The 15,215-nt window shown below is 42.6% G+C and overlaps 1 pseudogene; it reads right to left on the bottom strand.

The window, feature by feature from the left end:
- Nucleotides 1-11,750: 11,750 nt before the first annotated feature.
- Nucleotides 11,751-11,869, bottom strand: LOC143943033 (5S ribosomal RNA; annotated as a pseudogene).
- Nucleotides 11,870-15,215: the final 3,346 nt, after the last annotated feature.

The raw sequence follows: 15,215 nt of genomic DNA, 5'->3' as shown, positions 1-15,215 counted from the left end.
GTCATAGCCCTCAGCTGGCGTAAGCCAACTCCTCCTTCTCTCTCCCTGTGGAAAAAATTGGTCAACGGCAGCATGCCTCTTTACAAAGACTGCTATGTTAATAGGGGTTGCCCGCAAAAATATGACAAGGTCTGGTCCAGCTGGCTGGCCGACGCCTCCACAGCCTCTGACCCGCAGCCTACTTAACAAGTTACCTTTTGCTAGTAAACTGGAAACTGCACCAGTGGAAATGTTGTTTGTCTGAGTAGCATGTTTTAACTCCAAGTTGTCCTGCTGCACATGGAGTCAGCTATCTGTGGCCAATGAGGTGCCTTAGACTCTCCGTCATATTCTGTATGTACCAAACTGTCTTGTATTACAACTCTGTATACACCACACCTGTAACTGTAGTCGTGACCAATGTATGTGTTCTTTTTTGTTTGTTAGTTTGCTTGCTGTTGTTTACTGCCTAAATCTTAATAAAAAGATTTGCAAAAAAAAAAAAGGGTATACAGAGAGGCTCGTGAATGCAGAAGACGGGCTTGTTTATACAGAGAGGCTAAAGTGTACAAAACACAGGCTAGTGTATATAGATAGGCTAGATTATACAGAACAACGTCCTAGGTATGCAGAGATGGAGGCTAAGGTATACAGAGAGAGAGGCTAGAGTATGCATACTTGCTAGTGTATACAGACGGACTAGTGTATACAGAAGACCTTTCTAGTTTATACAGAGAGGCTAATGTGTACAAAAGACAGGCTAGTTTATACAAATAGGCTAGATTATAGATAAGAAAGTCCTGGGTATGCAGAGATGGAGGCTAGGGTATACAGAGAGAGAGGCTGGGTTACACAAAGGCTAGTGTATGCAGACTTGCTAGTGTATACAGACGGACTAGTTAAGACTAGATAATGTATAAAGAGATGCTAGTGTATACAAAAGACAACCAAGAGTAGACAGTGAGGCTCGTGCATACAGAGGAATGGCTACAGAGAGGCTAATTTGTACAAAAGACAGGCTAGTTTATACAGATAGGCTAGATTATACAGAAAAACTTCCTGGGTATGCAGATATGGAGGCTAGGGTATACCGAGAGAGAGGCTGAGTTACACAGACTTGCTAGTGTATACAGACGGAATAGTGTATACAGAAGACCGGCTAGTTTATACAGAGAGGCTAATGTGTACACAAGACAGGAAGGTTAAACAGAGGTAGAGGCTTTTTTACACAGAGAGGCTAGTGTATGCAGACTTGCTAGAGTATACAGACAGACTAGTGTATACAGAGAGGCTATTTTATACAGAGAGACTAGGGAAAACAGAGAGGCTAGTGTACAGAGACAAGCTGACAGTGAGGCTGGGGTATAAAGAGAAGCTAGGTTATACAGTAGACAGGCTAGTTTATATAAACGACAAAATTGGGTAAACAGAATACAGGCTGGGGTATAATGAGAGGCAAGATTATACAGAGAGGATAGGGTACACAGAGAGGCTAGTGTATAAAGACGTATACACGAGACCTGGGTATACCGAGAGACTAGGTGTATAAAAGACAAGCTAGACCGCCTGGGGTATACAGTGAGGCTATTATAATTGGAATGAGGCTGGGGTAATAAGAATGGTTCGGGTATACGGCGAAGTACAGCCTAGAAAAGAAACAGAAAACAGAAAAGTCAAACAAGGTAATACAGATAGGCTAATGTTATTCCCCTGAGCCTAGTGTATACAGAGAGGCTAGTGTGTACAGATAGGCTTGTGTATACAGAAGACAGTCTGGGGAATTCAGTGAGGCTAGTGTATGCAGAGAGGCTGGGACACCGAGACTATTGTAAAAAGAAGGCAGGCTAGTGTATATAGATTATGGGCACGGAGAGATTATTGTATACAGAAAGGCTAGCGTGTAAAGAAGACATGACTTTATTTTTTGCTAATGCAACTACTTCTGAATCATGTAAAGCGTTACAGTGCTTTTTTCATTCTTTGGCGCTGTTAAAAGTTCAGTGGTGTGTTGTCAGTGGTGATATCAATGTGACAGTTAATGTGGAGAACTACAAATATACAAAATAGAGCAAAAAAGTGCTAAGTTTATTTTGTTAAGTCATTGACTGATAGACGTTAAGTAATTGGCCATTACTGGTTTGGCAGTACATTGTTTTTTGTTGTTCTGGTAGCACTGAGAAGATGTTAGATGAGTGATACTATTGCAGAGATACCGGCTAATATCTTAATATGTGCTGCGTGTAAGGTAGAAATAAGATGGTTTTGTGTGAGTTGGTTTACCAGGATTTAGAGATAGTAATGTGTTTATTCTAATAATAAATATAGCAAAATTACTCAGATTAATATTGAGACAGATATACAGGTCGGGTTTAAGTGGAAATACACGAAATAACAGCAACGACGTGTGTAGGTTTTTATCAATCAGGTTCATTACGTGTCTTTAATCATGTAGTGAATATCCCCCACATATAGCATGAGAATGAGAAAGGATAATAACTGGCAGAGGATGACATGGCAAAAAGACAAACTGCATTAGAAATGTGAAAGTGAATTAGAGATGAAATGTCAATCCCCATTGGTTACTTACAGGTAACCATTAATACAGTTAACACGGCTACGTACAGAAAAGTGTGAGCTAAGCAGCTAAATATTACTTAATGTTACAGAGATTAAGTATTGAAGTTGAAAAGAGATTTGAAGCGTTAGTAGCCTCAAAATGACTGAGAAATCATTTCATTACTCTAAAATGTAAAAGTTATCCCGGTAGCACTGATTGGACTGATATTAGATGAGTGATCGTTGTAGTACAAATTCAGTTTCCTATAGCAGAGACTGTTTTCCGTTTCTACTGGTTATCGGCATAATGTAACAGTAACCCTGAACATTAATAGTGATAGACATTAGGATGTATGCTTGATGCTTTATTACAGAAATGCAAGGGTGTACAGAGAAGCTGGTATATATAGAAGACTACAGCATACAGAAGAAAGGCTAGTGAATACAGAATACAGACTCATGTATGCAGATAGGCTTGAGTATACACAGAGAGGCTAGTTTAAAGAGAGGCTAGTATATACCAAGATGTTAGTGTATACAGATAGGACAGTGCATATAGAGAAACTAGTGTGTACATAAAACAGGCTTGGGTATAAATCAAAGCTGACAGTGTATACAGAAGACTGGGTAGTATACAGAGAGTCTAGTGGGTACAGAAGACAGGCTGGTGTATACAGAGGTGTTAGTTTATACAGAGAGACTATTGTTCTAATGCTCTATTTTGCATATTTGTAATTCTCCACATCAACTGTCACATTGATATAACCACTGACCACACACCATTCTGACTTATTTTGCTTTATTTATTATTAGAAATACTATCTCAAAATCCGGTTAAATCTATTCACTTTGATGAGGTCTACCGCTAATTGTATGGTAATGCAAAATTTTCACAAAACCATCCATTTGCTACCAGACAAGCTGTACATACGAAGAGCAATGTAAATATCGCTCGCTAAACAGTTTTATGGCTTTTCTGACATTAACTGAGTATCTCTGACTTTAACTGAGTATCTCTCTGCACTAGGATTGTAATAATAATAATAATAATAGAATTGTGTAATGCAAAGATCAACTAGTCTAATATAAGCTTTCTCAATGGTACCGACTTATCCTTTAAATTTAGACTAACGAAACAATTTTCGGCCATGCTCAAGCTAAGCTTTCAATCTCCTACCGTTGAAACAGCGATACTTCCTCCCTGCAACATTAAGCCATTTAAATGTCCTATTGGTCGCCTATATTATACAACTCTCTGAAAAGCATATATATAGCGAATAAAACTAGTCTTACATCTTAATAAAACAGTTTTATTGCTCAACCAGTATCAGCTGTCATGACACAAGCAAATAAACGTTTTTATCTCACTGTTTGACTCTCTTTTCTGTATTACTTCTTTTTCTCCACCCTAACTGTCACAGTTAAAACACAGTGACAAAACATTCCTTTTTACCGCAGCAAAATCTGAGAAAAGCAGTGTAAGCCGTCTTTCTGCCATATGCTTCAGAAAATTAATGTACCGCTTTAAAATCCATATCAATGCCACATACTAATGTAAACCATCATACAATTTTAACATTTACTGATATTAGATTACGATTATACTAGTGGAAAAGGACCGTGTAATGGAACTGTCAAATTAATCATAATCTCATTGATTAATAATCTCATCAATCAGACGAGATAACACATCTGATAAATTTACGATTTTCTCAACGATTTACTCAACGATTTAAACTTAGATTTTTTCAAGCTAAATCAATTTAATCTTAAATAATTTATACTATATTCTACTGTACTCTTAAATTATGTACTGTTTTTCTGTATTTTAGCCGTGCTCATATTTCGTGTTATGTTGCAACCATCTAATCTCATTGCTATTCCGACATTCTGCCTTAATGATACTTTGCAACTATCCCTTGATCCCTTTTGTGTATTCACTTTATCTCGACCTATATATACTGCCTCAATATTTTCCTAATTTGTTTTGCTATACTTATTATTCTATTATAGACATTACTATCTCTAAATCGTTGTAAACCTAACCATAGTTACAATGTCTACAGCTAATTTTACGTTAACGCAAAATTCACACAAAACCATCTTTTAAAAACGTTTTACACACTGCACATTAAGAGTAATGCATCCATCTCTCGTTACCTCTATGAAATGGGATTCTCTTTCTGACTCTATTTTGTGTATTACTTCTTCTCCACATTAACTGTCACACTGATAACCTTTTGTAACACATAACACTGGCAATAAATTTTTGTAACAGCAGCAAAATGTGAGAAAAGCAGTGGGACGGTTTACTTGATGTAGTAGTGGTTGCAGTAGCAAAGGATAGCAATAAAGCTTGATTACATTTAATAACACATAATGCAACTATTTTACATTCACATCAAGCATACATCCTAATGTCTATCACTATTAATGTTCAGGGTTACTGATATGCCGATAACCATTAGAAACGGAAAACAGTCAGTGTAAGCCGTCTTCGTGCGTAACAAAATTTATGGAACGATTTACACGTTGAAATTTTCAAGCTACAACAATTGACTCTTAAACAATGTATACCCTTTAGCTGCTTAGCTCACGCTTTGCTGTATGTAGCCGCGTTAACTGTATTAATGGTTACATGTAAGTAACCAATGGGGATTGACATTTCAAGTCTATCTCACATCTCTAATGCAATTTGTCTCTTTGCCATGTCATACTTTGCCAGTTATTACACTTTCTCATCCTTAAAGACACGTAAGGATCCTGAAAAAAGATAGAAACCTAGTCACGTCGTTGCTGATATTTCATGATTACAGCAATCATCTCATCTAATTGCTATTCCGACATTCTACCTTGGTATCACTTTGCAACGCTCTATTGAACAATGTAAAGGTAAGCTAGATACTTTGTATATTTCCACTTAAACTCGACCTGTATATACTGTCTCAATATTATCCTTTCTAATTTTGCTAAATTCACCTTTATTACGTATTCTGCAAATTTTAAGATAATACAAAACAATCTTATTGCTTCTTTACACGCCGCACATATTAGGAGTAATACAATGCTACCGATGTGAACAGTTTAATTGCTCTTCTCACCTTTATCTGGTATCTCTCTGCTATAGGAAACTGAATTTGTACTACAACGATCACTCATCTAATATCAGTCCACTCTGTGCTACCGGGATAACTTTTTGATCTCTTTTTAACTGCAATACTTAATCTCTGCAATATTAAGTAATATTTTGCTGCTTAGCTCACACTTTGCTGTACGTAGCCGTGTTAACTGTATTAATAGTTACCTGCAAGTAACCAATGGGGATTGACATTTCATCTCTAATTCACATTCACATTTCTAATGCAGTTTGTCTTTTTGCCATGTCATCCTATGCCAGTTATTATCCTTTCTCATCCTTATGCTCTATTTGGGGTATATTCACTACATGATTAAAGACACGTAATGAACCTGATTGATAAAAACCTAAACACGTCGTTGCTGTTATTTCGTGTACTTCCACTTAAACCCGACCTGTATATACTGTCTCAATATTAATCTGAGTAATTTTGCTATATTTATTATTAGAATAAACACATTACTATCTCTAAATCCTGGTAAACCAACTCAAACAAAATCATCTTATTTCTACCTTACACGCAGCACATATTAAGATATTAGCCGGTATCTCTCTGCAAAAGTAAACGTAATGTGTAGATCACTCATCTAATATCAGTCTTCTCAGTGCTACCAGAACAAAATAAACAATGTACAAACCAATAACGGCCAATTACTTAACGTCTATCAGTCAATGACTTAACAAAATAAACTTAGCACTCTTTTGCCCTATTTTGCATATTTGTAGTTCTCCACATTAACTGTCACATTGATATCACCACTGACAACACACCACTGACCTTTTAACAGCACCAAAGAATGAAAAAAGCATGAATGAAAAAAGCGCTTTACATGATTCAGAAGTAGTTGCATTAGCAAAAAATAAAGTCCTGTCTTCTTTACACGCTAGCTTTTCTGTATACATTAATCTCTCCGTGCCCATAATCTATATACACTAGCCTGCCTTCTTTTTACAAATAGTTTCGTTGTCCCAGCCTCTCTGCATACAATAGCCTCACTGAATTCCCCAGACTGTCTTCTGTATACACAAGCCTATCTGTACACATTAGCCTTTCTGTATACACTAGCCATTCTTCTGTATACACTAGGCTCTATTATCTATCCTATCTGTATACACTAGCCGGTCTTCTGTAGACATTAGCCTCCCTGTATAAACTAGCTGGTCTACTGTATACACTAGTCCGTCTGTATACACTAGCAAGTCTGCATACACTAGCCTCTCTGCATACCCAGCACGTTCTTATCTATCATCTAGCCTCTCTGTATACACTAGCCATTCTTCTGTATACACTAGGCTCTATTATCTATCCTATCTGTATACACTAGCCTGTCTTTTGTACTCATTAGCCTCTCTGTATAAACTAGCCGGTCCTCTGTATACTCTAGTCCGTCTGTATACACTAGAGAGGCTTGGTTACACAGACTTGCTAGTGTATACAGACGTATTAGTGTATACTGCATACTCTAGCCACTCTGTGTAACACAGTCTCTCTCTGAGTACCCTAGCCTCCATCTGTGCATACCCAGGACCTTCCTCTGTATAATCTAGCCTATCTGTATACACTAGCCTGTCTTTTGTACAAATTAGCCTCTCTGTAGCCGTTCCGCGGCTTCCGCGCACGAGCCTCACTGTCTACTCTTGGTTGTCTTTTGTACACACTAGCATCTCTTTATACATTATCTCTCTGTATACCCAAACCTCTCTGTATATACTAGTCCGCCTGCATACACTAGCAAGTCTGCATACACTAGCCTCTCTTTGTAACCCAGCCTCTCTCTCTGTATACCCTAGCCTCCATCTCTGCATACCCAGGACGTTCTTCTCTATTATCTATCCTATCTGTATACACTAGCCGGTCTTCTATAGACATTAGCCTCCCTGTATAAACTAGCTGGTCTACTGTATACACTAGTCCGTCTGTATACACTAGCAAGTCTGCATACACTAGCCTCTCTGTATACCCTAGGTTCCATCTCTGCATACCCAGCACGTTCTTATCTATCATCTAGCCTATTTGTATACACTAGCCTGTCTTTTGTACACATTAGCCTCTCTGTATAAACTAGAAAGGTCTTCTGTATACACTAGTCCGTCTGCATACACTAGCAAGTATGCGTACTCTAGCCTCTCTCTCTGTATACCTTAGCCTCCATCTCTGCATACCCAAGACGTTCTTCTGTATTAATCTAGCCTATCTGTATACACTAGCCTGTGTTTTGTACACTTTAGCCTCTCTGTATAAACTAGCCCGTCTTCTGCATTCACAAGCCTCTTAAACCCTTTTTTAGCCGTCTGTGTAACCAAGCCTCTCTAGTGTATACAGACGGACTAGAGTATACAGAGGGCCGGCTAGTTGGTACAGAGAGGCTAATGTGTACAAAAGACAGGCTAATGTATACAGATAGGCTAGATTATACAGAAGAACTTCCTGGGTATGCAGAGCGCTCAGCTTTAAGGGATGGCCAACGTGAGTAATATAAGGGACACTCCTCACCCCCCCCCCCCCCATCTACTAGATCTGATTTTCATCCCCTTTCCCTCTCTGCCCCGGTCATCTGGTGGCAGTTTTATGGACTCCCTTGCCCCCACCCATTCATAATCCTTACCAACCTTTCCTTCCGCTGCTCACAGGAACACACTGGATGACTTGTCTAATTAACCAACTGTACAAGACAGCGCTATCATCCTGGAGGAGGCTTTACCCCTCACTGTTTGGGTGGTCCCTTCCTCCCCCTGGATGCTCCACATATACCCCGACGACATTGTCGGAGGGGCACCACTTGACAGGACATGGGGCTGTCATGCCAGTGGCATCTCCCATTGTAAGAAGGGATGATGGCCCCAACCCCTTAGCTGCAGGTTCTTTCATGTACAGACCAGGGCGGCTCATCTTCCCTTCTGGAATCTTGACCTTAGAGGGGGGGTTGCACTTTGGGGGGTCTGAGTGATACTTAGTGCGCTGTACTGGAAGGGCTTGACATTCCCGCATATGTGTCCCCAACCCCGGTTTGCGCCCCTCCCCCCCTCTGGCCCCCACCTACTCTTTGCCGACATTGCCTTCTGCAGCTTTCGGGAACACCCTGGATGACTTATTTATTGAGCCTATTGGTACGAGACACTGCTTCCCTCCAGTTTGACTCTGGACCCCCCTGGAGGATTTACCCCTTACTGTTTGGGCGGTCCCAGCCTCCCTCTGGATGCTCTACACAGCCCCCGATGGCGATGCAGGAGAGACACTAATTGGCGGGCCCCAGGACTGCTGCTCGGGTGAAGTCTCCCATTGGATGGAGGGACGGTGGCCCCAGCCCCTTGCCTGCCGGATTTTCCATGCACTAACCAGGGCTGCTCCTCTTTCATCTTGATGTGGTGACCATGGAGGGGAGGAGTTGAAATTTATGGGGTCCGGGTGGCTGCTGGTGTGAGTGCGCTAAAGGACTTGACATTTCCGCATGTTTGTCCCCTCTCCCTAGCTTCCCCGCCTTCCCTCCCCCCTTCCCCCCTCCCCCTCTTCCCCCCCTTCCCTCCTTCCATTCCCTCCCCTCCCTCCTTTCCCCCTTCCCTCCCCCCTTTCCCACCCCCTTTCACCCCTTCCCCCCGTTTTCCCCCCTTGCCTCCCCCTTTTCCCCCCGGGGCATGGACGGGGGAGAGGGGGTAAGGAGAGGACAATCTGCCAAAGGGAGAAATGCATTTGTTCGGGGGCTGCATGTACTTTTGGGGTATGGGACGGGGGTGGTGTATCCCATTCTGTGATGCCTTTTCTGTTGTGACGGGCTCCCTCGTGCATGCCTACGTTTAGGGCGAGCCAAGGAGACCCCTCAGTGCTGATAGTTATCTGCTCAACCTCGGTTTTGATTATACTATTGTTTTTTGGTTCTATGATGTTACTGATTGTCTTTTATTTGCATACCGGTATCAGACGTGACATTTACCACTGCCAGGACTGGGGGGACTGGGATCCGGGGGCTCCCTCTCCGACCTGTCTACCCACCAACCCAAGTAGGACGGCGCTTTAAACCCAGTGTACATCTGGTAAGCGCTATAGCATAATTGTGCTGTTTTAGTATACCCTTCCTGTACTGTTGAGTGCAGACAACCCTTAATTTCCCTCTCCCCCTGGGGTTGAGGTGCCCGGCCTCTTTTTCCCCTTACCTTTCCTTCCATTTGCCCTTCCTTTCTCCCCCTTAGTTCCCACCATCCATTACCTACCCAATACCTACCTTGGTTCAACTTTCTTTGCTTTTCTCTGACGTCCACCTCCCCCTCCCCGAGGAGCGATGGCAGACTCAGTCAAGGTCACCTCTCTAAACGTTAAGGGACTGAACTCCCCTGAAAAACGGCGGATCCTCCTGTGAGAACTGAAGACTTTCCGTACTGATGTGGCCTTTATACAAGAAACACATTTTAAAAATACTAGCCTCCCCTTTCTATGGTCGAGATCCTTCCCTCAGGCCGCGTACACACGCGGGGACTGTTCGCTCAACTTTGTCCGCTGAACAGTGTTTCGGCGCACAGTCCGCTCGTGTGTGGGCTTTCAGTGGACAGTTTCAGCGGACAGTCTGCTGAACAAAGTTTTTCGGAAATTCCGAAAAACTGTCCGCTGAAACTTTGTTTCAGCGAACAGTCCCCTCGTGTGTAGGCTTGTTCGTCAAACTAAGTTCCGCGCATGCTCAGAAAGGATTTACACGCAGAAGTTTGCATTGCAGTGTATAGGACGTCGTTTTCTAGTCCCGTCGTACGTGCCGTTCACGTCATCGCGCACGGTTTCAGCGGACTGTTCGTTCGTCGTTTGTGGCCAAGTCCGTCCATGCTAATTTTGAGCGGACTGTCCGCTGTTTGACGGACAAAGTTGAGCGAACAGTCCCCGCATGTGTACGCGGCCTAAGGTCTACCATTCTACTAACCCCTCCTCTAAGACCAAGGGAGTCTCCATTCTGATCTCTAGCAGGCTCCCCTGGGTTCTCCAGGATTCTCTGGTGGACCCTGGGGGTCGATATCTTTTTCTTAGGGGCCACATTGGAGAGCTCCTTTTTACATTTGCCACTGTGTACGCTCCCAATGATCACCAAGACACGTTCCTCAGAACTACCCTGCACAGATTATGTGACTTTCGGGAGGGCCAGTTGATATTAGGTGGGTTGACACTTCTGCCTCTTGCTCCTCGCTCCCCATTTCCTCTAGAAAGCAGATTACTAAGTGTTTATTGAATGACCAATTAGTTGATGTCTGGCGTCTGCAACACTCCGGGGAAAGGGACTACTCTTTTTGCTCTTCCCCTCACAAATCATACTTTAGGATAGACTTCTTCTTGATTCCACATGACCAACTGCACTTGGTGAGCTCTTCCTCCATCGGCCATATTACTTGGTCTGACCACGCTCTTGTAGCCCTTACCTACACCCTCTATAGGGCCATAGGTGATCTCTTTGGGCACTCTCAACCCTCTTGTTAAACACCAAGATGGTCACCTTGGGAAACAAGCGAAAATAAACAGGTCAACGCCAACAACATACACAGATGGTCTCCCATACAGGTATTAACCAGGCCGTACGCTGCTAGGCCTCTGAGATCAGATGAGATTGTACGCTTTCAGGGTGATGTGGCCAAAGGTGTTCTATTCAGACACTCTCAACCCTCTTGACAAATGATGGTCATCTTGGGAAACAAGTGAAAAAAAAACAGGTCAAAGCCAACAACATAGACCCTGGCGGTCTCCCATCTGGCCCTAACCCTGCTTAGCCTCTGAGATCGGGCGCTTTCAGGGTGATGTGGCCTTAGGCGACCGCTTCGGACATACTCAAAACTCTTGACAGATGCTAAAATGGTCACCTTGGGAAACAAGCGAAAAAAAAACAGGTCAAAGCCAACAATATAAAAAGATTCCTATAGCACCTGTAATTAGGTACTATCCAGGCCGGACCCTGCTTAGCCTCTGAGATCAGATGAGATCGGGCGCTTTCAGGGTGATGTGGCCGTAGGAGATTTCTTTGGGCTCTCTCAGCCCTCTTGACAAATGCCAAGATGGTCACCTTGGGAAACAAGCGGAAAAAAAAACCATGTCAACGCCAACAACATAAAAAGAAGCCTACGGCACCTGGTATTCCCAGTCGTTCTCGCATCCAGTTACTAATCAGGCCCGACAATGCTTAGCCTCCGAGATCAGACAAGATCGGGCGCTTTCAGGGTGATTTGGCCGTAGGCACTTTCTTTGGGCACTCTCAACCCTCTTGACAAACGCCAAGATGGTCATCTTGGGAAAAAAGCAAAAAAAAAAAACAGGTCAACGCCAACAACATAAAAAATAGGATTTTTATATACAGCTTACCTGTTAAATCCTTTACTTGAGAGTACATCACGGGACACAGGAGCTTCATTACATAGTGGGTTATATAGGCACCTCTGGTGATTGGACACTGGTTAACCCCCAATTAAGGAGAATTCCTCCCCTATATAACCCCTCCCATATGGGAGGCACCTCAGTTTTGTAGCAAAGCAATAGGAAACCACGTAAAATCCAAGAGGGACGGGAGCCCTGTGTCCCGTGATGTACTCTCAAGAAAAGGATTTTACAGGTAAGTTGTATATAAAAATCCTATTTTCTTGATCATACATCACGGGACACAGGAGCTTCATTACATAGTGGGATGTCCCAAAGCAATGCTCAGATTGAGGGGAGGGAGACAGAGATCATAATATATAGACCGCCAGGGGAGGGCTGGCAGCCTTAGGCCTGGGGGGCAAGTCTAGTCAAGTGGCCCATTAATCCACGAATCAGCTCACCATCAACAGTGCCCATCAATGCAGCCTCACCAATGCCCATCAATGCAGCCTCACCAATGCCCATCAATGCAGCCTTACTAGTGTCTATCAATGCAGCCTCATCATTGCTCATCAATGCAGCCTCACCAGTGCCCATCATCTCAGCCTTGTCAGTGCCCATCAATGCAGCCTCACCATAGCCCATCAATGCAGTCTGTTCAGTGCATGGGGATTAGAGAGAGAAAAGCTGCTGGATAACACAGAGCGGAGATCTCCCGCTTACCCAGTGCGGCTTCTGTCATACGAAGTCGTGCCTCCTGGACCAGGTTCTATGATAGATGTCACCAGTGTGCTCTTTATCATAGGACATCCTTGGCTTCCTGGCGGTACACTGAGGTACACGTCACGAGGAGCCGATGCACGTACCCAGTTGCTGTGATGTCTGCCGGGCACCCGCAATCGCTCATGACAGAGCAGGAATGTGGATCTGTGTGTGTAAATACACAGATCCACATCCTGTCAGGGGAGAGGAGACAGATCGTATGTTCCTAGTATATAGGATTGGTCTCCTCCCTAGTCAGTCCCATCTCCCCCACAGTTAGAATCACTCCCTAGGTAACACATTTAACCCCTTGATTAACCCCTTCCCTGCCAGTGATATTTATACAGTAATCAGTGCATTTTTATAGCACTGATCGCTGTATAAAAGTCACTCGTCCCAAAATAGTGTCAAAAGTGTCCGATCTGTCCACCGCAATGTCACAGTCACAATAAAAATTGCAGCATTACTAGTAAAAAGAAAAAAATAATAAAAATTCCATAAATCAATAACTTATTACTGCTTATCGCAATTTTTTTTTACCAAAAATATGTAGAAAATTACACATCAGCCTAAACTGTTAAGGCTTAAGTTGGCATATTATAGCAAAAAGTAAAAAATATTGTGTTTTTTTTAACCAGTTCCCGACCAGCGCACGCCGATGTACATCGGCACAATGGCACAGGCAGGCATATTGGCGTACAGGTACGTCCAATCTGGTTGGGACCCCTGTGAGTCCGGTCATGGGTCCCGCGGACTCAATCGCCGCGGGCATATCTGCGATCATCTCACGGGGCGGCTGAACGGAGAGATGCCGTTGTAAACAGCATCTCCCCGTTCTGCCTAGCAACAAATTACGCTGATCTCTGCTCCGTGTGATTGGAGCAGAGATCAGTGTTCACTAAATGAAAGCCCAGCCCCCCCCCCCCACAGTTAGTAACACACCCCTAGGAACACTTAACCCCTACACTGCCACCCCCTGGTTAACCCCTCCACTGCCAGTGTCATTTACACAGGAATCACTGCATTTATATAGCAGTGATTGCTGTATAAATGACAATGGTCCCAAAAATGTGTCAAAAATGTCCGATGTGTCCGCCGTAATGTCGCAGTCACAATAAAAATCACTAATCGCTGCCATTACTAGTAAAAAAAAAATATTACTAAAAATGCCATAAAACTATCCCCTATTTTGTAAACGCTATAACTTTTGCGCAAACCAATCAATAATCGCTTATTGCGATTTTTTTAACCAAAAATATGTAGAAGAATACGTATCGGCCTAAACTGAGGGAAAACATTTTTTTTTATATATTTTTGGGGGATATTTATTATAACAAAAAGTAAAAAATAATGCGTTTTTTTCAAAATTGTCGCTCTATTTTTGTTTATAGCGCAAAAAATAAAAACCGCAGGGGTGATCAAATACCACCAAAAGAAAGCTCTATTTGTAGGAAAAAGAGAACGTCAATTTAGTTTGGGAGCCACGTCGCACGACCGCGCAATTGTCAGTTAAAGCGATGCAGTGCCGAATCGCAAAAAGTGGTCTGGTCTTTGGCCAGTAAAATGGTCCGGGGCTGAAGTGGTTAAAGTTGGCACTCTTTTTTTGTTTAAAGTGCAAATAATAAAAACCGCAGAGGTGATCAAATACCACCAAAAGAAAGCTCTATTTGTGGGAAAAAATTTATTTGGGTACAATGTTGCATGACCGCACAATGAAAACTGACCTGGGCAGGAAGGGATGAAAATGCCGGTAGTGTATTTCTTCCAAAAAAAATTGTATTTGAAAAACAGCTACATAAATACAGTGTGACGTAAAATATTGCAACAATTGGCATTTTATTCTCTAGGGTCTCTGCTAAAAAAAAAAAAAAAATTTTTTATATATATATATATATATATATATATATATATATATATATATATAATGCTTGGGGGTTCTAAGTAATTTTCTAACAAAAGATTTGTTACTTGTAAACAAGTGTCAAAAAAGGTTTAGGCATGAAGGGGTTAATAATATCAGCTCCCAGCTTGAAACAATGGGAAAGAAGTGAGAAATCTTCATAGTGTAAGACTTTTCTTTTTAAGAAAAAATAAAAAAAACACATTCACCAAAAAACTTACATTATCTCTGCTCTGTCCTCAGGATCAGCCTCATGGGGTGACAGTCTGCTCCCCCGCAGCCTCTCGTTTGTTCTCTTCCTGTGGTCAGGCTAGGGAATTTTTTGCGCCCAGGAATTGCTATTAGGCCACCAGGACTACATGTCCCACAATGCTTTGCAGCTGCTGGAGGCTCTGATGGGCTCCCTCCCTCTACCAATGAGGAAGCAGGGGAGGGAACAGAGTGGGCGGACGCTCACACAGGCTGCAGTGTTCGGAGGAGAGGAGGGGGGGAATCCCCCACACGAACTGACAGGTCAGGTTGGCTCTCACTCCACTGTCAGTGGATTAGTGTGAGTGCGACCGACG

Source organism: Lithobates pipiens, unplaced genomic scaffold (assembly GCF_037356315.1).
Source record: "Lithobates pipiens isolate NorthernLeopardFrog02 unplaced genomic scaffold, aLitPip1_a1.2 Scaffold_10, whole genome shotgun sequence".
Classification (NCBI taxonomy): domain Eukaryota; kingdom Metazoa; phylum Chordata; class Amphibia; order Anura; family Ranidae; genus Lithobates; species Lithobates pipiens.
Note: the sequence above shows the minus strand (reverse complement) of the source record. Positions and strands in the feature narration are given on the sequence as shown.